The 23477-nt window shown below is 44.9% G+C and overlaps 1 pseudogene; it reads left to right on the forward strand.

The window, feature by feature from the left end:
- Positions 1-10578: 10578 nt before the first annotated feature.
- On the forward strand, positions 10579-14859 carry LOC142915857 (uncharacterized; annotated as a pseudogene).
- Positions 14860-23477: the final 8618 nt, after the last annotated feature.

Genomic DNA, 23477 nt, shown 5'->3' on the forward strand with positions numbered 1-23477 from the left:
GCATCTGTGTGACGCCGGCGAGCGCCGCTACGAGGCGGCGATAGGCAAAGTTCCCTTTCGTCTTCGTCCCTACCGACTCTCACGGCGTCCGCGCGACGCCGTGAGCATGGCCGCGAGGTACGTGATGGGGCGTGCGAGCATTTGTGGACTTGGGTAGCGGTAGGCTAGGCTCCGCTCGTAGAATATTCCCTCCGGGCGGTGCGGGGTTTGCGCCACGAATAAAATTTAGCAGAGAGCATCGGTGTGGTGCGCGTGTGATCCCCGTGCGGAGCGGCTCCGTGGGCGGATGCGCGGCGAGAGCGAGGGCGGAGCCGCGGCCGGAGCTCGCGCGTTGAGATCATCGCCCGTCGGCGTGGACGCGAGTGGGCCGCCGCGTGCTGCGTCAGCGTCAGCCGTAGTGGGCGCGCGGCGTGCACGCACGCGCGTTGAGATAATCGCCCGCAGGTGCGAGACCGTTCGGGCCCCGTGTTAACGACGGCTGCGGTGCGCGCCGATGCTCGTGGAGGTAATCGCTCGCCGGTGTAGGCGCTAGCGTGCCGCTGTCCGCTGCGTTAGCGATAGCCGCGGTGCGCGCGGGGGTGCGTGGGTTTACTCCGTGCGGCCGTGAGCCAGCAGCACGAGTCTGTCCCTCGGAGAGGGCGCTAGCGCGGGGGGCCCGATTGCTCGGTCGGCGGGGGCCCGGCGGGAGCCGACCGACGCGGTGGAGGAGGCGGCGGAAGGGGCCGATGTCGCGCCCCACCTGCCCAGCGAGGGCGGTGGGGTGGACGTCGGCCCCCACACCGCCATGGCCCTGTACACGTTAAAGTATTGAGCACAAACTCAAGGAGCGCGGAAAATGGTAATGTTGCTTGGATTTAATTTTAATATCATTGCAACTGTATAGTTTTGATATGTTTTATTGAAAAACATGCACGTGCATTGGCATGTCCCTCTGTCTCAAACATTAATAATGTATCATCTGCAAATGTCCTTTAGCAATGTAAATTTTTGTGCAACATTGGTATGCAGCTTGAAGAATGACGGAGTCTTATAACTGAAGACACTTCGGATTTTCAATCAAAATTTACAAATAATCCACTCTACCATAAACATGCTACATTCCAGCTAAAGTATAGTAGTATATTACTGTAAAGTAGTATGGTGTATAGCACAGATATTTTGTACAAATCCAGTGAGATGGGAGTGCTGCTTTGATGCATTACGCTTGGATCCGATCTCATGGGTTCAATTCAGGCTAACCCCTAAGGGTACAATTTTATTTTTGCAGTTTCAATCGGACCAAGTACCTGGGGAGGTTTATTCCAAGTCAACGTGGCTTAAAATCTGCCATGCTGAAATAAAATAGCTGGACGTTATTGCCTCTGACGTGAGTGCAGGACTCGCTTTCCATGCCAAGGTGCGGAGGCTCATTTGGGCGACCAAAGGAATTCCGAATGCATGTTACAATAACATTAATTTCAGATGACTGGATTCATTGGTAGAGTGCTCCAACTTGGGCAGAGATATCTGGCTGGAAAGTGATGTGGTTAAAACGTTTGTCTCGCAGTTTTAAAGGTTGCAATTTCAAAATACAGTTTGGGCATCAGAGCTCAATAAATTGAGTACTACTCTGTGTGAGGTTAACAGGAGTCATCCAATGGAGAGACTGGGCTACGCCATATAAATGTGGAATTTATATCAGTTGACAGGTCAAACGTACTCTTTGTCCTTTTTGGTCACTTTATTATTATAGGCTAGTGGTGTTTGTGTGTTTTAATCACAGAGATGGATGGGGGGGCATTGCACCTCGCTACACCCATCCACTGCTGACGTAGAGGTTGTGTGTGTTTACACTGTGTCTGTGTGTACACACACAGACACAGTGTAAACACACACAGTGTACACACACACACATTGTACACACACACAGATTGTACACACACAGTGTACACACACAGTGTACACACACACAGTGTACACACACTCACACTGTACACAGTGTACACACACACAGTGTACACACACTGTAAACACACAGTATAAACACACACAGAGTGTACACACACACACAGTGTAAACACACAGAGTGTACACACACAGTGTAAACACACACAGAGTAAACACACACAGTGTAAACACACAGTGTAAACACACACAGTGTACACACAGAGTGTACACACACAGTGTACACACACACGCATTGTGTACACACACACACGGTGTACACACACATTGTGTACACACACACACATTATGTACACACACACATTGTGTACACACACAGTGTACACACAGTGTACACACACAGTGTACATACACACACAGTGTACACACACACAGATTATACACACAGTGTACACACACACACAGTGTACACACACACAGTGTACACACAGACACATTGCGTACACACACAGTGTACACACAGACACATTGCGTACACACACAGTGTATACACACATAGTGTACACACACACAGTGTACACACAGTGTACACACACACATTGTGTACACACACACAGTGTACACACACACACAGTGTACACACACACAGTGTGTACGTGTACACATACAGTGTACACACAGTGTACACACACAGTGTACACACACATAGTGTACACACAGTGTACACACACACAGAGTGTGCACACACACACAGTGTACACACACTGTGTACACACACACAGTGTACACACACACAGTGTACACACACAGTATATACACACAGTGTACACACACACACAGTGTACACACAATAATGTCCACGTTGTTGTTGTAGCTGAGCCCACGCTCCCAAGGGAGGGAGCAATGAAAATGAATCTACATCAACTTAAACTCCAATCCCGCTCTGTGAGGCCACCATTCAGCATTACTTCATCGGCGTGAAACGCCAGGGGGAGGTGTACCTCGCTAGTGACGGCATGTCACCAAGGTATTCCGCTGCGCTCTTGAGCGTGACGTCACCTCCGCTTGGGTCACTGCCAATAGCGTTCCAGGGCCAATCCTTATTTGGGCAAAGCTACGCCCAGTGACTGGCTGCTCATTAACATAATGTATTCGTTAAAGCCGTCGCGAGTTTATTGCGACGGGTTCAGCACTCACGACATAACGGTCAGACATTAACATAATTTATTCACTCTAGTTTATTTAGTTACGGAGCCACTCATTGTGGGAGGAGCGTGTCTCGTACCCCGGACGTGACGTGACGTCACCTGCTGCCGCGAGACGTCACGAGGTAACAGGAAGCGATATGCACTGAAATCCGAGGTGAGAAAGTCTCATTGCGATTGTGGTTGTTGTGGTGGTGGTGATTGTGGTGGTTGTTGTTGTCGTAGGGATGTCAGTTGAGTAGCAGCGAGCATGGGAATCGATGTCCAGGTTGGAACTTTACAACGCGGGGCCTAGCCACGCGGGGCCTTGCCTCCTGCCCTCGCCTGATTGCATTTACTTTAATTATCTCGCTTAAGTTTAATTTGTCTTCACCCGGCTCGCCACTTTGTAACTTTGTTTTATTGTCAATATTCACGCAGTTTTTATTTTTTTTCACCAGGCCAAGCCCGCTTGAGCTGCTATACCGCTCTTGTTATCAGAAGCAACCTGCCCACAACAACACAAGGTGAGGCTTTGTCAACGTGTGTGAATGTTTTGACTTAAAACTTTGGTGACTGCAGGAATTAATATTCTTGGTTCTTTCGGTAAAGTCACGTAGATAGAAAATTAAATAACAAAATAACAGATAATAATTTATCTTGTTTAAATGAAGCAAAAAACCCCACGTTTCTATGGCAACATTAATGTTGAAGATGCGAGGGCTTACAGGAATATTTATGACATTTGCCTTCTCATTGCGTGCCATGACAGTGCTGTTTGCACAGTCACACATAGTCACTGTAAGATGTTTTTCTTGGTCGTGTTTTTGTTTTGTTGCTTGTTGTGGTTGCACCCGATTCAAGAGCCGAATGGCTCACGGGACTATAACCAAAATAAATCAAACTGAAAATCAAAAAACTGAAACCGCGTGATGAATTTGGGAAAGTTTTTCACTGCATCTCCAAATACATATAAAAGGCAAAGTTGTGATTGTGTATGTCCGTTCAAAATGTTTAGCGTACTTCCCGACATGCAACAAACTGGAAATTTGCCATGTGGGTACTTTCCAGACTGTACACCGTGCAAACATTATACAAATACACTTTTGTGTTTTTGTTGGGGGGGGGAGGGGAGCTCAATAATGTATAGATTTTTTGGACGGCAAGTGAGCTGTGACGTCAAATCTGTCACGTGACCCTCGCATGTGGAAGCGTCACGCATTGTGGTGTAGTGGTTAGCGTTGTCTGTGTGTGTGTGTCTGTGTGTGTCTGTCTGTGTGTGTGTGTCTGTGTGTGTGTCTGTGTGTGTGTGTGGAAGAGTAACTCATTGTAGTGTAGCGGCTAGCGCTAAACCACGCTACGAACCCGGCGACCCGAGTTCGATTCCCGCTCACGGCCACCACCGGTGACGATTATTTGAACCGCTTCTGGGCCTCCCCTAGGTCGACTCAGCCTTAAACGAGTAACTGTTGTGGTGTAAACATCGCCACTGGGGAGACAAAGGCAACCGGACGTGGGGATCCAAGTCCCGGGCGAAGCCAGGTAGTACAGCTAGTCGTGAATACATGAATGAATATAGACGTGTAACTCACGTGTGACTGTTTATATTCATTCCTCCATGGCTCGATACTGACGTGTAGATGGTGTGGATATTCTTATTTTCTGTCTGCAGCTGACGCTGGTCTGATGGAGCAAAGGCCCTCAGCACACCAGCTCGGTACGACAAGTCAACAATGCGACCAGCGTGCATACAGCACGGATCGGACTGGAAATTTGACACAGCACCAGAGAACTCGCACAGGAGAGAAACCCTTCAAGTGCACTGTGTGTGACAAGGCATTTTCAGATTCATCTACTCTTAAAAAACACCAGAGAACACACACGGGAGAGAAACCCTTCGAGTACAGTGTGTGGGGGAAGGCATTTTCAGATTCATTTGCTCTTAAAACACACCAGAGAACACACACGGGAGAGAAACCCTTCAAGTGCAGTGTGTGTGGGAAGGCATTTTCAGATTCATCTCATCTTCAAAGACACCAGAGAACACACACGGGAGAGAAACCCTTCAAGTGCAGTGTGTGTGGGAAGACTTTTTCAGATTCATCTACTCTTAAAACACACCAGAGAAAACACACGGGAGAGAAACCCTTCAGGTGCAGTGTGTGTCGGAAGACATTTTCAGGTTCATTTGCTCTTAAAACACACCAGAGAACACACACGGGAGAGAAACCCTTCAAGTGCAGTGTGTGTGTGAAGGCATTTTCACGGTCATCTGCTCTTAAAACACACCAGAGAACACACACGGGAGAGAAACCCTTGTGCAGTGTGTGTGGGAAGACATTTTCTGATTCATCTGCTCTTAAAAAACACCAGAGAACACACACGGGAGAGAAACCCTTCAAGTGCACTGTGTGTGTGAAGGCATTTTCACAGTCATCTGCTCTTAAAACACACCAGAGAACACACACGGGAGAGAAACCCTTCAAGTGCAGTGTGTGTGGGAAGGCATTTTCACAGTCATCTGGTCTTAAATCACACCAGAGAACACACACGGGAGAGAAACCCTTCAAGTGCAGTGTGTGTGGGAAGGCATTTTCACAGTCATCTGCTCTTAAAAAACACCAGAGTACACACGGGAGAGAAACCCTTCAAGTGCAGTGTGTGCGGAAAGGCATTTGCACATTCATCAAATCTTCTAGTACACCAGTGAACACAGACAGGAGAGAAACCCTTGAGGTACACTCTGTGTGGGATGATGTTTGCACAGTCATCACATCTTAAAGTACACCAGAGAACACACAGGAGAGAAACCCTTCAGGTGCACTCTGCGGGAAGGCGTTTGCACATTCATAAAATCTTCAAGTACACCAGAAAACACGGAAGCATCAGAAGATCTGCAAGGAGTGGAATCTGAAATCAGCTTGTGAAAGTCAAAGTGCCACAATAAGCCCATCCCTCATGAAACAAGAACCGGACGAAAATCGCAGCTTGGACACTTTTAAAGGTATCGAGGTGAAATATGAAGAGGTGATGGTGAAGAGGGAAGAAGTGATGGTGAAGAGGGAAGAAGTGAAGGTGAAATGTAAAGATGAAGATTCAACTCCAAAATGGGACCTTCACATCGATGGAGGCAACGTAAAGCAGGAGGAGAATTCTGACTGTGAGGCAGAGCGAGGCAACTCCCAGCAGTTTGTGGAGGTGTGGGTGGACTTCCTCCGAGACAATCCAAAGTCAAGTGGAGACCCGGTAGATGTATAAGCCAGAGACGATGTCGCTACAATAGATGCACCTTTGTCACAAGCCTTTAATGACAATGTGAAGTTGAACACTTTGTGGGCCCGTGAGTTGGGTAGATCTCTAACCAGGAGCAAGAGCCAATAATCTCCCAAGCATTCACTGTTATAATAATTGCTTTTACACGGTGCTTGCTTAATCGCCTCAGCAACTCGGAGTTTTGTGTCGTACCTCGCCTGAAACACTCAAAGAGCATCCCCAAGTAGCAGCTGCCCCTGTGTGGCACAAGGTGGTGGCCCTGCACCGGCCTGCATGTGGACAAGAGCCTGTCAGTAGGGGGCGATGATTGATGTGTCATCTCAGTTGTGTGGTTTGTAGGTAATGTTTAGAATTTGCTACATTTTCACTCAGACGCCAACATGCAATGGCCTACTCGTTTTGAATGATACAATAGTATGTTTTACATACACGGTGAAGCAGACTGTGCAACTTTCTTGTTAATACGATGTAACGTGATGCAGTATATTTCACTGCAGTAATCCAATTTTGTTAATATGCCTGTCAATAATTTAGAATGTATACTTGTCTGGTTTTGTGCATACTTGTAACATTTGATCTGTAAGGGTCAAACATTGAATAAGTGATGTTAGGACAAAGTGTGTGTGTGTGTTTTGGAAGTAACCTGTACAGAGAACTCAGGTGGGACCCGTTGTTCTTGTGATACAGGTCAAACGGTGTTTTTGTGTTCCACGAAGCGTCTGCCTCTGGAGCAACTCATCGTCTTTGAAATAGGGAGCACGCTCGGATCATTCATCGGTTACAAGGCATACCACTTAAAAGTTACATGTAGCGGAGGAGGTACATTCTCTACAACACGAATTGTAGTTTTGTCTTACGTGTTGACGTAGATTTTGTCTAACTAGGACTAGAAATGCACCTTGCTGATTAACGTCTGGATGTTCGTACCTGTCGGTTGAAGCAAACCCCACTGCTGTTGTTGAGACGCTGTGCACCAATAAGGGTCCAACACATTGACGGCCTTCAGGCCAGGAAAGTCACAACATTTGCACACGAAGGACGCATTCACGCAAACACCCGGTGCTCCATTTTGAAGTTTTAAAATGAAACATCTTTGAATTGTGTTGTGTTTTGAATTAGATGATTTTTATTTCTTCATTAAAAGCTTGTATCAATTTACATCTGGAAGACTTCATTGAAAAGGACATTTCGTGTGAATTTTCTCTCGTCATTAAGTAGATGGCCTTGCCGGGGGTTCGGACACAAACAGTGTACACATAGTGTACACACACACAGTGTACACACACACAGTGACACAACAACAAACGCCATTCGCCACTAAGTGGCGGTGACGTCACCACGACGCTTGTGCCAGGCACAGTGACACATACACAGTGACACACAGTGTTTACATACACACACAGTGTGTACACAATAGTTTCAGTTTATATATATTTGGTATACCCCTGTGAGCCATTCGGCTCTTGAATCAAGTGCAACCACAACAAACACAAACAAGAACAAGAAACACATCTTAAAGTGACTACTTTGTGTGACTCTGCAAACAGAAAAAACATTAAAAAAACAGCAAAATGTTCCTGAAAAAAGCACCGTACACCAACGCTGTGTGCTAAAAATCCCAGTGGGATGCAATGTCCACGTTGTTGTTGCTGAGTTCAAGGGAGGGAGCAATGGAAAATGAATCTAAATCAACTTAAACTCCAATCCCGCTCTGTAACGTGACCACTCAGCAATACCTCATCGGCGTGAAACGCCAGGGGGAGGTGTACCTCGCCAGTGACGTCATGTCACCAAGGTATTCACCCCACCCCGTCTACCGCGCCTTTGAGCGTGACGTCACCTCTGCCTGGGTCAACTTGCGTTATCTGTTCAAGTACAATCCTTATTTGGGCAAAGCTACGCCCGGTGACTGGCGGCTCATTAACATAATATATTCGTGTTTACTGTCGCGAGTTTATTGCGACGGGTTCAGCACCCACGCCCCATCCCTCCACGTATGGGCCGGGCTCATTAACATAATTTATTTAAATTAAAACCCGCTCGTTGCGGGAGGGGAGTGTTCTTGTACCACGCAAGTGACGTCATCTCCTGCTGCCGCGTGACGTCACGAGGTAACAGAAATCTGCCGCTCCGTGCGTGAACTGAAATCCGAGGTGAGAAATTCTCATCGCGGTTGTGGTGGTGGTGGTTGTGGTGGTTGTTGTTTACCAATGTAGAGCCTCGCTCTCTCTCGTAGGGATGTCAATTGAGTAGCAGCGAGCATGGGAATCGATGTCCAGGTTGGAACTTTACAACTCGGGGCCTAGCCACGCGGGGCCTTGCCTCCTGCCCTCGCCTGATTGCATTCACTTTAATGATCTCGCTTAAGTTTAATTTGTCTTCACCCGGCTCGCCACTTTGTAACTTTGTTTTATTGTCAATATTCACGCAGTTTTTATTTTCTTTTGTTACCAGACCAAGCCCGCTTGAGCTGCTATACCGCTCTTGTTATCAGAAGCGACCTGCCCACAACAACACAAGGTGAGGCTTTGTCAACGTGTGTGAATGTTTTGACTTAAAACTTTGGTGACTGCAGGAATTAATATTCTTGGTTCTTTCGGTAAAGTCACGTAGATAGAAAATAAAAGAAAAATAACAGATAAAAAAATTTCTTTTTTACAATGAAGCAAAACACCCCACGACGTTTCTATGGCAACATTAATGTTGAAGATGCGAGGGCTTACAGGAATATTTATGACATTTGCCCTCTCATTGCGTGCCATGACAGTGCTGTTTGCACAGTCACATAGTCACTGTAAGATGTTTTTCTCGGTCGTGTTTTTGTTTTGTTGCTTGTTGTGGTTGCACCCGATTCAAAAGCCGAATGGCTCACGGGACTATAACCAAAATAAATCTAACTGAAAATCAAAAAACTGAAACCGCGTGATGAATTTGGGAAAGTTTTTCACTGCATCTCCAAATATATATAAAAGGCAAAGTTGTGATTGTGTGTGTTGTCTGTTCAAAATGTTTAGCGTACTTCCCGACATGCAACAAACTGGAAATTTGCCATGTGGGTACTTTCCAGACTGTACACCGTGCAAACATTATACAAATACACTTTTGTGTTTTTGTTGGGGGGTGGGAGCTCAATAATGTATTGAATTGTTTGCACGGCAAGTGAGCTGTGACGTCAAATCTGTCACGTGACCCGCGCACGTGGAAGCGTCACGCATTGTAGTGTAGCGGTTAGCCTTGTCTGTGTGTGTGTGTCTGTGTGTGTGTGTCTGTGTGTGTGTCTGTGTGTGTCTGTGTGTGTGTGGAAGAGTAACGCATTGTAGTGTAGCGGTTAGCGTTGTGTGTGTGTCTGTGTGTGTGTGTAAGCGTAACGCATTGCAGTGTAGCGGTTAGCGCTACGCCGCGCTACGAACCCGGCGACCCGAGTTCAATTCCCGCTCACGGCCACCACCGGCGACGATTATTTGAACCGCTTCTGGGCCTCCCCTAGGTCGACTCAGCCTCAAACGAGTAACTTGTGGTGTGAACATCACCACTGGGGAGACAAAGGCGGCCGGACGTGGTGGATCCAAGTCCCGGGCGAAGCCGGGTAGTACAGCTAGTCGTGAATACATGAATGAATATAGACGTGTAAGTCACGTGTGACTGTATATATTAATTCCTCCATGGCTCGATACTGACGTGTAGATGGTGTGGATATTCTTATTTTCTGTCTGCAGCTGACGCTGGTCTGATGAAGCAAAGGCCCTCAGCACAGCAGCTCGGTACGACAAGTCAGCATTGCGACCAGCGTGCATACAGCACCGATCGGACTGGAAATTTGACACAGCACCAGAGAACTCGCACAGGAGAGAAACCCTTCAAGTGCACAGTGTGTGACAAGGCATTTGCATGGCCATCAGTTCTTCAGACCCACCAGAGAACTCACACAGGAGTGAAACCCTTCAGGTGCAGTGTGTGTGGGAAGGCATTTTCACGGTCATCTGCTCTTAAAATACACCAGAGAACACACACGGGAGAGAAACCCTTCAAGTGCACTGTGTGTGTGAAGACATTTCCAGATTCATCTACTCTTAAAACACACCAGAGAACACATACGGGAGAGAAACCCTTCAAGTGCAGTGTGTGTGTGAAGGCATTTTCAGATTCATCTACTCTTAAAAAACACCAGAGAACACACACGGGAGAGAAACCCTTCAAGTGCAGTGTGTGTGTGAAGACATTTTCATGGTCATCTGCTCTTAAAACACACCAGAGAACACACACGGGAGAGAAACCCTTCAGGTGCAGTGTGTGTGGGAAGGCATTTTCAGATTCATCTCATCTTCAAAGACACCAGAGAACACACACGGGAGAGAAACTCTTCAAGTGCAGTGTGTGTGGGAAGCCATTTTCAGATTCATCTGCTCTTAAAACACACCAGAGAACACACACAGGAGAGAAACCCTTCAAGTGCAGTGTGTGTGGAAAGGCATTTTCAGAGTCATCTCATCTTCAAAGACACCAGAGAACACACACGGGAGAGAAACCCTTCAAGTGCAGTGTGTGTGGGAAGACATTTTCAGATTCATTTGCTCTTAAAACACACCAGAGAACACACACGGGAGAGAAACCCTTCAAGTGCAGTGTGTGTGGAAAGGCATTTTCAGATTCATCTACTGTTAAAAAACACCAGAGAACACACACGGGAGAGAAACCCTTCAAGTGCACTGTGTGTGGGAAGACATTTTCAGATTCATCTGCTCTTAAAACACACCAGAGAACACACACGGGAGAGAACCCCTTCAAGTGCACTGTGTGTGGGAAGGCATTTGCAGAGTCATCTGCTCTTAAAAAACACCAGAGAACACACACGGGAGAGAAACCCTTCAAGTGCAGTGTGTGTGGGAAGACATTTTCAGATTCATCTGCTCTTAAAACACACCAGAGAACACACACGGGAGAGAAACCCTTCAAGTGCACTGTATGTGGGAAGGCATTTGTACAGTAATTTGCTCTTAAAACACACCAGAGAACACACACGGGAGAGAAACCCTTCAGGTGCAGTGTGTGTGGGAAGACATTTTCAGATTCATCTACTCTTAAAAAACACCAGAGAACACACACGGGAGAGAAACCCTTCAAGTGCAGTGTGTGTGTGAAGACATTTTCACGGTCATCTGCTCTTAAAACACACCAGAGAACACACACGGGAGAGAAACCCTTCAGGTGCAGTGTGTGTGGGAAGCCATTTTCAGATTCATCTGCTCTTAAAACACACCAGAGAACACACACAGGAGAGAAACCCTTCAAGTGCAGTGTGTGTGACAAGGCATTTGCATGGCCATCAGTTCTTCAGACCCACCAGAGAACTCACACAGGAGTGAAACCCTTCAGGTGCAGTGTGTGTGGGAAGGCATTTTCACGGTCATCTGCTCTTAAAATACACCAGAGAACACACACGGGAGAGAAACCCTTCAAGTGCACTGTGTGTGGGAAGACATTTCCAGATTCATCTACTCTTAAAACACACCAGAGAACACATACGGGAGAGAAACCCTTCAAGTGCAGTGTGTGTGTGAAGGCATTTTCAGATTCATCTACTCTTAAAAAACACCAGAGAACACACACGGGAGAGAAACCCTTCAAGTGCAGTGTGTGTGTGAAGACATTTTCACGGTCATCTGCTCTTAAAACACACCAGAGAACACACACGGGAGAGAAACCCTTCAGGTGCAGTGTGTGTGGGAAGCCATTTTCAGATTCATCTGCTCTTAAAACACACCAGAGAACACACACAGGAGAGAAACCCTTCAAGTGCAGTGTGTGTGACAAGGCATTTGCATGGCCATCAGTTCTTCAGACCCACCAGAGAACTCACACAGGAGTGAAACCCTTCAGGTGCAGTGTGTGTGGGAAGGCATTTTCACGGTCATCTGCTCTTAAAATACACCAGAGAACACACACGGGAGAGAAACCCTTCAAGTGCACTGTGTGTGGGAAGACATTTCCAGATTCATCTACTCTTAAAACACACCAGAGAACACATACGGGAGAGAAACCCTTCAAGTGCAGTGTGTGTGTGAAGGCATTTTCAGATTTATCTACTCTTAAAAAACACCAGAGAACACACACGGGAGAGAAACCCTTCAAGTGCAGTGTGTGTGTGAAGACATTTTCACAGTCATCTGCTCTTAAAACACACCAGAGAACACACACGGGAGAGAAACCCTTCAAGTGCAGTGTGTGTGGGAAGCCATTTTCAGATTCATCTGCTCTTAAAACACACCAGAGAACACACACAGGAGAGAAACCCTTCAAGTGCAGTGTGTGTGGAAAGGCATTTTCAGATTCATCTACTCTTGAAAAACATCAGAGAACACACACGGGAGAGAAACCCTTCAAGTGCAGTGTGTGTGTGAAGACATTTTCACAGTCATCTGCTCTTAAAACACACCAGAGAACACACACGGGAGAGAAACCCTTCAAGTGCAGTGTGTGTGGGAAGCCATTTTCAGATTCATCTGCTCTTAAAACACACCAGAGAACACACACAGGAGAGAAACCCTTCAAGTGCAGTGTGTGTGGAAAGGCATTTTCAGATTCATCTACTCTTGAAAAACATCAGAGAACACACACGGGAGAGAACCCCTTCAAGTGCACTGTGTGTGGGAAGCCATTTTCAGATTCATCTGCTCTTAAAAAACACCAGAGAACACACACGGGAGAGAAACCCTTCAAGTGCAGTGTGTGTGGGAAGACATTTTCAGATTCATCTGCTCTTAAAACACACCAGAGAACACACACGGGAGAGAAACCCTTCAAGTGCACTGTATGTGGGAAGGCATTTGTACAGTCATTTGCTCTTAAAAGACACCAGAGAACACACACGGGAGAGAAACCCTTCAGGTGCAGTGTGTGTGGGAAGACATTTTCAGATTCATCTACTCTTAAAAAACACCAGAGAACACACACGGGAGAGAAACCCTTCAAGTGCAGTGTGTGTGGGAAGGCATTTTCACAGTCATCAAATCTTCAAGTACACCAGAGAACACAAAAGCATCAGAAGATCCACAAGGAGTGGAGTCTGAAATCAGCTTGTGAAAGTCAAAGTGCCGCAATGAGCCCATCCCTCATGAAACAAGAACCGGAAGAAAATCCCAGCTTGGACACTTTTAAAGGTATCGAGGTGAAATGTGAAGAGGTGATGGTGAAATGTGAAGAAGTGATGGTGAAGAGTGAAGAAGTGATGGTAAAGAGCGAAGAAGTGATGGTGAAGAGCGAAGAAGTGATGGTGAAATGTGAAGAAGTGATGGTGAAGAGTGAAGAAGTGAAGGTGAAATGTGAAGAAGTGAAGGTGAAATGTGAAGAAGTGATGGTGAAGAGCGAAGAAGTGAAGGTAAAATGTGAAGATGAAGATTCAACTCCAAAATGGGACCTTCACATCGATGGAGGCAACGTGAAGCAGGAGGAGAATTCTTACTGTGAGGCAGAGCGAGGCAACTCCCAGCAGTTTGTGGAAGTGGAGGTGTGGGTGGACTTCCTCCGAGACAATACAAAGTCAAGTGGAGACCCAGTAGATGTGTAAGCCAGAGACGATGTCGCTACAATAGATGCACCTTTGTCACAGGTCTTTAATGACAAGAACGTGAAGTTGAACACTTTGTGGGCCCATGGGTTGGGTAGATCTGTAACCAGGAGCGAGAGACAATAAGCTCCCAAGCATTCACTATGTTATAACAATTGCATTTACACGTTGCTTGCTTTATCGCCTCAGCAACTCATAGTTTCGTGTCGTACCTCGTCTGAAACACTCGAAGAGCATCCCCAAGTAGCAGCTGCCCCTGTGTGGCACAAGGTGGTGGTCCTGCACCGGCCTGCATGTGGACAAGAGCCTGTCAGTAGGGGGCGATGATTGATGCGTCATCTCAGTTGTGTTGTTTGTAGGTAATCTTGATTCGAAGCTTTCGTGACTGCAGGAATCCACACTCTTGAGTTCTTTCGGTAAAGTCACCACGTGGGTAGAAACATAACAGATCACGGCGTTTAGATCGCAACACAAGCAATCGTCATCAGGTGGGACAACCACAGCAAGAGAAACTGCTGAAGGAGTAGGCGCCTACTCCAGCAGTTTCTTGTTGCTGCTGTGCTTGCCCCACCTGATGACGATTGCTTGTGTTGCCATCGACATGCCGTGATTTATTATTTGTAGCGTAATGGTTTGAATTTGCTACATTTTGACCCAGACGCCAGCATGCAACGGCCTACTCGTTTTGAATGACGCAACAATAGTACGGTGTACATACACGGTTAAGCAGACGGTGCGTATTTGTAAATAACTTCTTGTTAATACGATATAACGTGATGCAGTCAATTTCGCTGCAGTAATTCAATGTTAATATGCCCGTCAATGATTTAGAATTAATACTTGTCTGATTGTGCGCGTACATGTAACATTTTGTCTGAGGGTCAAGCATTGAATAAGTGATGTTAGGACAAAGTGTGTGTGTGTTTTGGAAGTAACCTGTACAGAGAACTCAGGTGAGACCCGTTGTTCTTGTGATACAGGTCAAAGGGTACTTTTGTGTTTCACGAAGCGTCTGCCTCTGAAGCAACTCATCGTCTTTGAAATAGGGAGCACGCTCAGATCATTCATCAGTTACAAGGCATACCACTGGAAAGTTACACGTATAGGAGGAGGTACATTCTCTACAACACGAATTGTAGTTTTGTCTTACGTGTTGACGTAGATTTTGTCTAACTAGGACTAGAAATGCTCCTTGCTGATTGACGTCTGGATGTTCGTAACCATTGGTTGAAGCAAACCCCACTGCTGTTATTGAGACGCTGTGCACCAATAAGGGTCCAACACATTGACGGCCTTCAGGCCAGGAAAGTCACAACATTTATGGCACACGAAGGACGCATTCACGCAAGTACCCCATGCTCCGTTTTGAAGTTTTAAAATGAAGCATCTTTGAATTGTGTTATGTTTTGAATTGGATGATTTTACTTCTTCATTAAAAGCTTGTATCAATTTACATCTGGAAGACTTCATTGAAAAGGACATTTCGAGTGAATTTTCTCTCAACGTTAAGTAGACGGCCTTGCCGGGGGTTCGGTTCGATGCGGACTTTCACCTGTCTGGGATTGCGGGATCGAGATAAGGCGACACGGAGCTGGCCGTGCGAGAAGACCGCCGTCTGCAGATCGATTCCAACATAATCGAACGTCTGTCCCTGCTCCTCCGTCGTCCATGCAGGGGGTGCGTCGGTTTGCAGTGCCCCCTGCATGAAAACAACGGAAAGTGCAGCGCTCATCACAGATAGATAAAGATGTGCGCTTTTATTTAAAATGTTATTCTTTTATAAGGTGATGTTGAAATCGGAAAGTGTTTGGCCAGTTCATGATTTCAATCCGATTGATTCATTTATTATGAACCACATATCCGAGCTTTTGTGGTCCTGTTGAGCTAAAGTTGGAAAAAGTCCGTGACTATAACTTCGCTCAATATTGTAAACGTGTTTCTATTATTTAGTTATTGTTTAATACAAAGTACTTCAGATAATGGGTTTCAAGATGTACTTGAATGGCACGTTCATTGTTCCGGTGTTTAATGGCTTGGACGTCATGGCAAATGGCTTCCATCGATGTGGAAGTCAAATGTGGATGATAATTTGACATTTCGGTGTTGATTTGGAGTAGATTGTTTAACTGTTGAATACCGGGTGGTGAAATGCTTTGCCGAGTACCTGAACTGTTTGACCAAGTGAATTCATGAAGAGTTAGATACGAGTTTGAGCGTTAATATTCTTGCGGAACAACAAAGGTCGGATATTTTAAAGATTCCTGATCGTACGTTTATTGCGACAATGTTCACGGGGAACACGTGTGGAGGAGAGTTCCGGGTGAAGTCTCCCCTTACCTGACAACCATGGTGGCTGTCCGCTGATCACTCTCGCTCCGTCACAGCTACGAGCTGTAGGGACGGGACGCTCCACCCTGGCGCTGTTTTAATTCACAGCACCAAGACTGGAGAGCCTCATCCCTGCAGTTCCCTCCTGTTGTGCCGCAGCATTTACCGCGTAACGAGGCAACGTTTTCATGAGCAGTGCGTTCCACTACACACCCACACGAGCGAACCATGTGCAACAGTGTGCGTACATACAGACACGAACAAACACGCGGGTGCACATACACACACGAGCGCTTACTTGCAGACACGGACGAGTGGAGATGCACGCACGAGTGTGGTCACCACCTGGCTAGCTACACTAGTCACGTGATAACTAGTATACTAAACTATACACTACACTATACACTACTATAGACTACACTATACACTACACTATACTAAACTATACACTACACTATACACTACACTACTATACACTACACTATACACTACACTACTATACACTAAACACTATTATACACTACACTATACACTACTATACACTACACTATACACTACGCTATACACTACTATACACTACACTATACACTACACTACTATACACTACTATACACTACACTATATACTAATATACACTACACTATACACTACACTATACACTACTATACACTACACTATATACTACACTATACACTACTATACACTACACTATTATACACTACTATACACTACACTACTATACACTACACTATACACCACTATACACTACACTATACACTACACTATACACTACTATACACTATACACTACACTACTATACACTACACTATACACTACTACACACTAGTGCTGCACTAGTCCCCAAAATGCAAAGACAAAGGCTCCCCAATGTAGACTGACGCATCCACAGACCCACACGTGGACCCACGGACTCGCACAGAAACCCACGGACTCATCGACTCCCACTGGGCGTGCGCTGTTAGCGAGCACCGGTGAGGGTCGCAATGGAACAACACCAGGGGCTGGTGTGGACACAACCACGGCTGGCCGCTCGTCTCTCCAATTCTGATGTTAGCACCCCCACCCACCTCACCACCACCTTAATTATGGCTGAGTCCACCTAAGTGACGCTCGGGACTGCTTCAGGTAAGGGGCCAACCTTAAATGACGTCACGCGATTTTAGAGGATTTTTGACCCCCCCCCCCCCCCCATCGTCACATGACGTCACACAAATTCTAGATTTAAAGCTTTCGTGACTGCTAGGATCCATACTCTTTGGTTCTATTGGGTAAAATCACGTAGGTGAAAATAAAATAACAAAAAATCACGACGTTTCGGCCACAACACAAGCGGCCTTCATCAGGTGAAGGGACGAGACTGGAGGACAGTGCTGGAGTGGGAGAAGCCACGCTTAGATCACGACCTTTAAGCTGTGTGAGAAGAAAAACAGAGCGCCTTGACAAAGGAATTAGCATAGAATTTAGCATTGAAATGGCTCATTGAAATAGCTATACTTTAACTTAGCTATTTCAATGAGCCATTTCAATGCTAAATTCGATGCTAATTCCTTTGTCAAGGGGTACCTCTGCGGATGTGTATACTTTAACTTAGCTATTTCAATGAGCCATTTCAATGCTAAATTATATGCTAATTAATTTGTCAAGGCGCTTGGTGTTTTTCTTCTCACACAGGTTAAAGGTCGTGATCTAAGTGTGGCTTCTTCCACTCCAGCGCTGTCCTCCAGACAGTCTCGTCCCTTCACCTGATGAAGGCCGCTTGTGTTGTGGCCGAAACGTCGTGATTTTTTGTTATTTTATTTTCACCTACGTGACTTTACCCAATAGAACCAAAGACTACGTCACACAAAGTCAGACCCCTCCCCCTCAAATATGACGTCACAAAGCTCTGCCCCCTCCCCCCTCCCAAAAAAAATATAAAACATGCTTCAAATCGCTCTAAACTATTGTCATTGTAGTGCGTTGTTAATGTGCCGCTGCACTCTGATGTAGGTAGAAATCATTTATTACAAAGTCGATTTAATTAAGTAGAACGTGTTTACATTTATTTAAAGTTGCGCAATTTGATGTGATGTCACTTTTCTCAAACCCCCCCCCCCCTTGTCACACATCGTCACAAACGTCTGACCCCCCCCCCCACCCTCTAGGTGCGTGATGTCATTCACGGACGGCCCCTAATTGTCGCTGGTATTGGCCGTGAGCGAGAATAGCGCAGCTATTCCCGCTTACGGTGGCTTTCAGACAACATACATTAATTTTTCGTCTCCCCCCTCCTCTTTTCAGAACATAGATGGACTCGTCCTTCTAAATAATCTGCCAAATCGCTGCACGTGGCGCTGACGTTTTTTTATAAATAAATAAACCGTTTAAAAATAAATAAATTAATTCGAACCGACACACCTGATGACGACCGTTTGTGTTATGGTCGAAACGTCGTGAGAATTTTTATTGTTTTATATATCATTATTTTATTGTTTCCCTTCAACGTGACTTTACCGAAAGAGCTAAGAATATGAATTACTACAGTCACGAAAGCTTTAAATCAAGATTAAAATTAATTAGCATACCAAAATTAGCATAGGTCAACCGTTGACCAATCGCTACGCACCATCGCCGGAGACGCGCCCAGGTTTGCCTCTCGACCAATCGGATCGCTGGCCCTCCCCTCCCCACTTTTGCACGCGGCGACCAATCAGATCGCGGGAGGACGCTACCATTTTTAATGCCCTACACGCTGAGCAGCGCGCGCCCATGTGCGTGTGAGTGTTTAGTTTTGTTTTAATTATTTTAATCATTAAAGTTCGCGAGTGTCAAGGTAAGCTAAGTTGACTTTTTTTAAAAAGCATTTTCTCAAGAGAACCGTTGTTGCTGCTGCGGCTGTTGTTGTGAAAGGCCCGGTACACCCTGAGGCCTTGCCTAGACTAGGACAGCCTTGATGTCACGTGGGTCCACACTCTTTGCTTTCGGTAAAGTCACGGAGGTAGAATTTTTTATATATATTTATTATTTAATTTAATTACATTTTATTTTATACCTACGTTAAATTTGATTTAAAATTTTAATTAAGTTGATTTAAACTTGTTTTATATCTACGTATTTTTTAAATAAATGAATGAGTTCTTAATTTAAATGTATTTTATACCTACGTTAAATTTAATTGAAATTTGTAATAAATCAAAATTTCTTTATTTTATTTCATAGCTACGTTAAATTAAGTTGAAATTTTTAATAAATTAAATTTATTTTATTTAAATTACATTTATTTAATACCTACGTTTAATTTAATTTTTAAAATAAATTACATTATTTAAATACATTTTATATTATACCTACGTTAAATAAACATTTTTATAAATTAGATTATTTTATTTAAATTAAATTTTTTAATAAATTACATTTATTTTATTTAAATTACATTTATTTTATACCTACGTTAAATTAAATTAAATGTTTTAATAAATCAAATTTATTTTATTTTATACCTACGTTAAATTAAATTTTTAACAAGTTGCCTCTCGACAACTTGTTAACTGCTCTGACTGCTACAAGCTAAGTGCGGCCTGGAAGCGTATTATTAAGTAATACATTTTACAATTACAATTCCTTATAGAGGAACCCCATACTAATGAACTGACTACGTATCTATATAATTAAAAGACCGCACGCAGATACCGCAAAAGCAGACCCCGTTGTCAATGATATAATTTCATGTACGTACAGCAGTTGCTGTACGTGCATCATTAAAATTACACCGATTGTAATACGTCACCAAAGACGACACAATTTTAATTTGACCCCCGGGTCTGATCGCGTTAACTGTGCAGGTGGCGGGTCGAGAGGTGACTTGCACGTGTGTGCAGCTTGTTGAATATTGACGTGCGATGACTTGTGGAGAGGAAGAACGATGATGATGGCGATGCAAGTCTTGAAGTCTGACGTTGTTCTCCGAGTCGTGTAGCCTACCCCGTGCGACTTTGGGGATTGCGTAATGTCATTTTAGTTTCCTCTGTGGAACTTTTTATTTTGTTGATTCTAACGATGTAAACTGACGTAGGGCGGGCTTGGGAGCGGCGTTGACGATGTGTTTTGGCGTTGCACCAACCAGCACCTTTGCATTCAGAAGTTGGAGGTGCTTTGATTGTTACGGCGAGAGGTGGAATCGTCACCGCCATCGTCATGGGTTTAAGTGGGCACGGAGCCCGTCAAGGGAATGGGTAGGTAGAGGAATGGGGTTGGAGAGTATACACAACTTGCATTTCTAGTCATTTCAACAATTTATGGGCATGTGCATCATTAACAGTATCCTGATTGATGAGCAAAACAAAGTCATCAATCTATTGTCATAAATGAGTCCGAAATATCAATAGTCATGCTCAAAACCGCATTCCTATTATAAAAATCATTGTACCCCCATTAATGATGACAATTCCATTATGGTCATTATGATGCTCAGAATTACACTTATATTCTCAGAATCATGAACATTTATTAAAACAGCAGTGTGCTCAAAATGCTCATTTAACAATTTCAACATGTACACAATCAATTCCAAGATTCTAATCAAAGTAAGTCCTATGTATCGTGGTGTTTTCATGCTTATACATTATTGCGCGCCCCCCCAAAAAATATACAAAAGTCTATTTTTATAATGTTTGCACGGTGTACAGTCTGGAAATTACCCATATGGCAAATTTCAAGCTTGGTGCGTGTCGGGAAGTACGCTAAACATTTTGAACAGACACACACATTCACAACTTTGCCTTTGATATATATGGAGATTGGTAATAAATTGTTAATTTAACTACTTTCATGTTGACGGATTGTAAATAGGAATAGCACTGGCTCACCACGGAGCTTATCGCGTGGTATCTGGGCACTTTATTTGAAACGTAAACCCCACAGTGTGTGAGTACAATTCCTCGCAAGTTGCGTCCACAGAGACAGACAGACTGACAATGACGTTTCTAGGTAAGAGTAAGAAATGAATCTACATGTCGAGGAGAAACGAGAGAGCCAAGAGGTCACCTCGGGAGACGGGGCGACGCGTCAACCTTAGTCACGTGACTGAAGGAGTGTGGGCGTGCCGTGTGTGTGTACTGTGGGTGTGTGTACTGTGTGTGTGTACTGTGCGTGTAGTGTGTGTGTGTACTGTGCGTGTGTGTGCATGTGTGTGTGTGTACTGTGCGTGTGTACCGTGCGTGTGTGTGTACTGTGTGTGTGTACTGTGCGTGTTTGTGTACTGTGTGTGTGTACTGTGTGTGTGTACTGTGCGTGTGTGTGTACCGTGTGTGTGTGTGTACTGTGCGTGTGTACTGTGAGTGTGTGTATACTGTGCGTGTGTGTCGTGCGTGTGTGTGCATCGTGTATGTGTACTGTGCGTGTGTGTGTGCACCGTGTGTGTGTACTGTGTGTGTGTGTACTGTCTGTGTGTACCGTGTGTGTGTGTACTGTGTGTGTGTATGTAACGTGCGGGTGTGTGTGTGTGTACCGTGCGTGTGTGTACTGTGTGTGTGTGTACTGTGTGTGTGTGTACTGTGTGTGTACTGTGTGTGTGTACTGTGTGTGTAACGTGTGTGTGTGTGTGTACTGTGTGTGAATAAGTAATACAAACAAATAAAAATAATTCATTAAAAAAATTAATTGATGAGAAGATGCCATGGGTCTACTGACTCAGATGACTACCCACACACACACAGTGTGTACACGTACACAGTGTGTACACGTACACACTGTGTGTGTACGTGTACACACGTACACACTCTGTGTGTACGTGTGTACGTGTACACACAACAACGTGTGTACGTGTACACACGTTGTTGCTGAGTTCATGCACCCAAGAGAGGGGGCAATGGAAAATGAAGCTAAATCAACTTAAACTCCATCCCCGCTCTGTGACGTCACCACTCAGCATGACTTCATAGGCATGAAGCGCCAGCGGGAGGTGTACCTCGCTAGTGACGTCATGTCACCAAGGTATTCACACTCCCCCAACCCCGTCCACCGCGCTCTTGAGCGTGACGTCACCTCCGCATGGGTCACTGGCGATATCAATCCAGTGGCAATCTTTATTTGGGCAAAGCTACGCCCAGTGATTGGCGGTTCATTAACATATTGTGCTCGTTGAAGCCGTCGGGTTCAGCAGCCACGCCCCATCCCTCGACATATGGGCAGTTTATATTAACATAAATTATTCATATTCTTAGTTTTTTCGGTAAAGTCACGTTGAAGAGAAACAACAAAATAACAAAATATATATAAAACAATAAAAAATTCTCACGACGTTTCGACCATAACTCAAACGGTCATCATCAGGTGTGTCGGTTTGCATAAATTTATTTTGAAAACGGCATATTTATTTATATATATAAAAATAACGTTTGCGTCACGCGCAACGATGGCAGTTTGCCAGGACTAGTCCATCTATTTTTTGAAAAGAGGAGGGGGGAGACGAAATTTGTTTTTATGTATGCTGTCTGAAAGGCACTGTAAGCGTGAACAATCAATCAAGAACTGAAATGATTTATCAAATCTTTCCAATGATTGCTAAGATAGAATCCATCTTCTCGGTTGAAATTGTCTCTGTGTTTGTATATGTGGATAGCCTCATGAACGAATCTCTCATGGAAGCCAGATGGCTTACAAAGAACCTCCGTCTTGGAAAAGTCAATGGCATGTGAGCCTACTGAATTAGAACAATGATCTGCTACGGCCGAGGTGTTGGTCCTACCGTGTTTAAGGTCTGCTTTATGTTCACGAATGCGGTCCGAGATATGGCGTTTGGTTTCTCCAATGTAACTACTACCACAGAGGCAACTTAGTTTGTAGACACCAGGGTATTGTATGTCCGGAATCACATCTTTTACAGACGGAACCAGATCACGGATTTTATGTAATGTGTTGAAACGGACCTGGATCTTGTGTTTATTCAAGATTTTGGAGATCTTTTTTGTGATCCCAGCAATGTAGGGTAAAGTGATGGTTTTGAAAGGCTCCTCAAGAGGGTTCTTCTTCATGGTTTGAGTGATAGCTTTGCGGATTGTATAGTCGGAGTAACCATTAGCCCTAAGAGCTTGGTGTACGTGCTTGAGTTCACTGCTTATGTGTTCCTGGTCGGATATGCATTGGGCTCTATGATACAGAGTCTTGATGAGAGAATTCTTCTGTGATGGATGGTGGTGGGAATCCGGTTTCAGATAAGCATCCGTATGGGTAGCTTTCCTGTAGAC

The sequence above is a fragment of the Petromyzon marinus genome, unplaced genomic scaffold, assembly GCF_048934315.1.
Source record: "Petromyzon marinus isolate PM22_M1 ecotype Great Lakes invasive population unplaced genomic scaffold, UKy_Petmar_22M1.pri1.0 PM_G_Scaffold_36, whole genome shotgun sequence".
NCBI classification, from domain to species: Eukaryota; Metazoa; Chordata; class Hyperoartia; order Petromyzontiformes; family Petromyzontidae; genus Petromyzon; species Petromyzon marinus.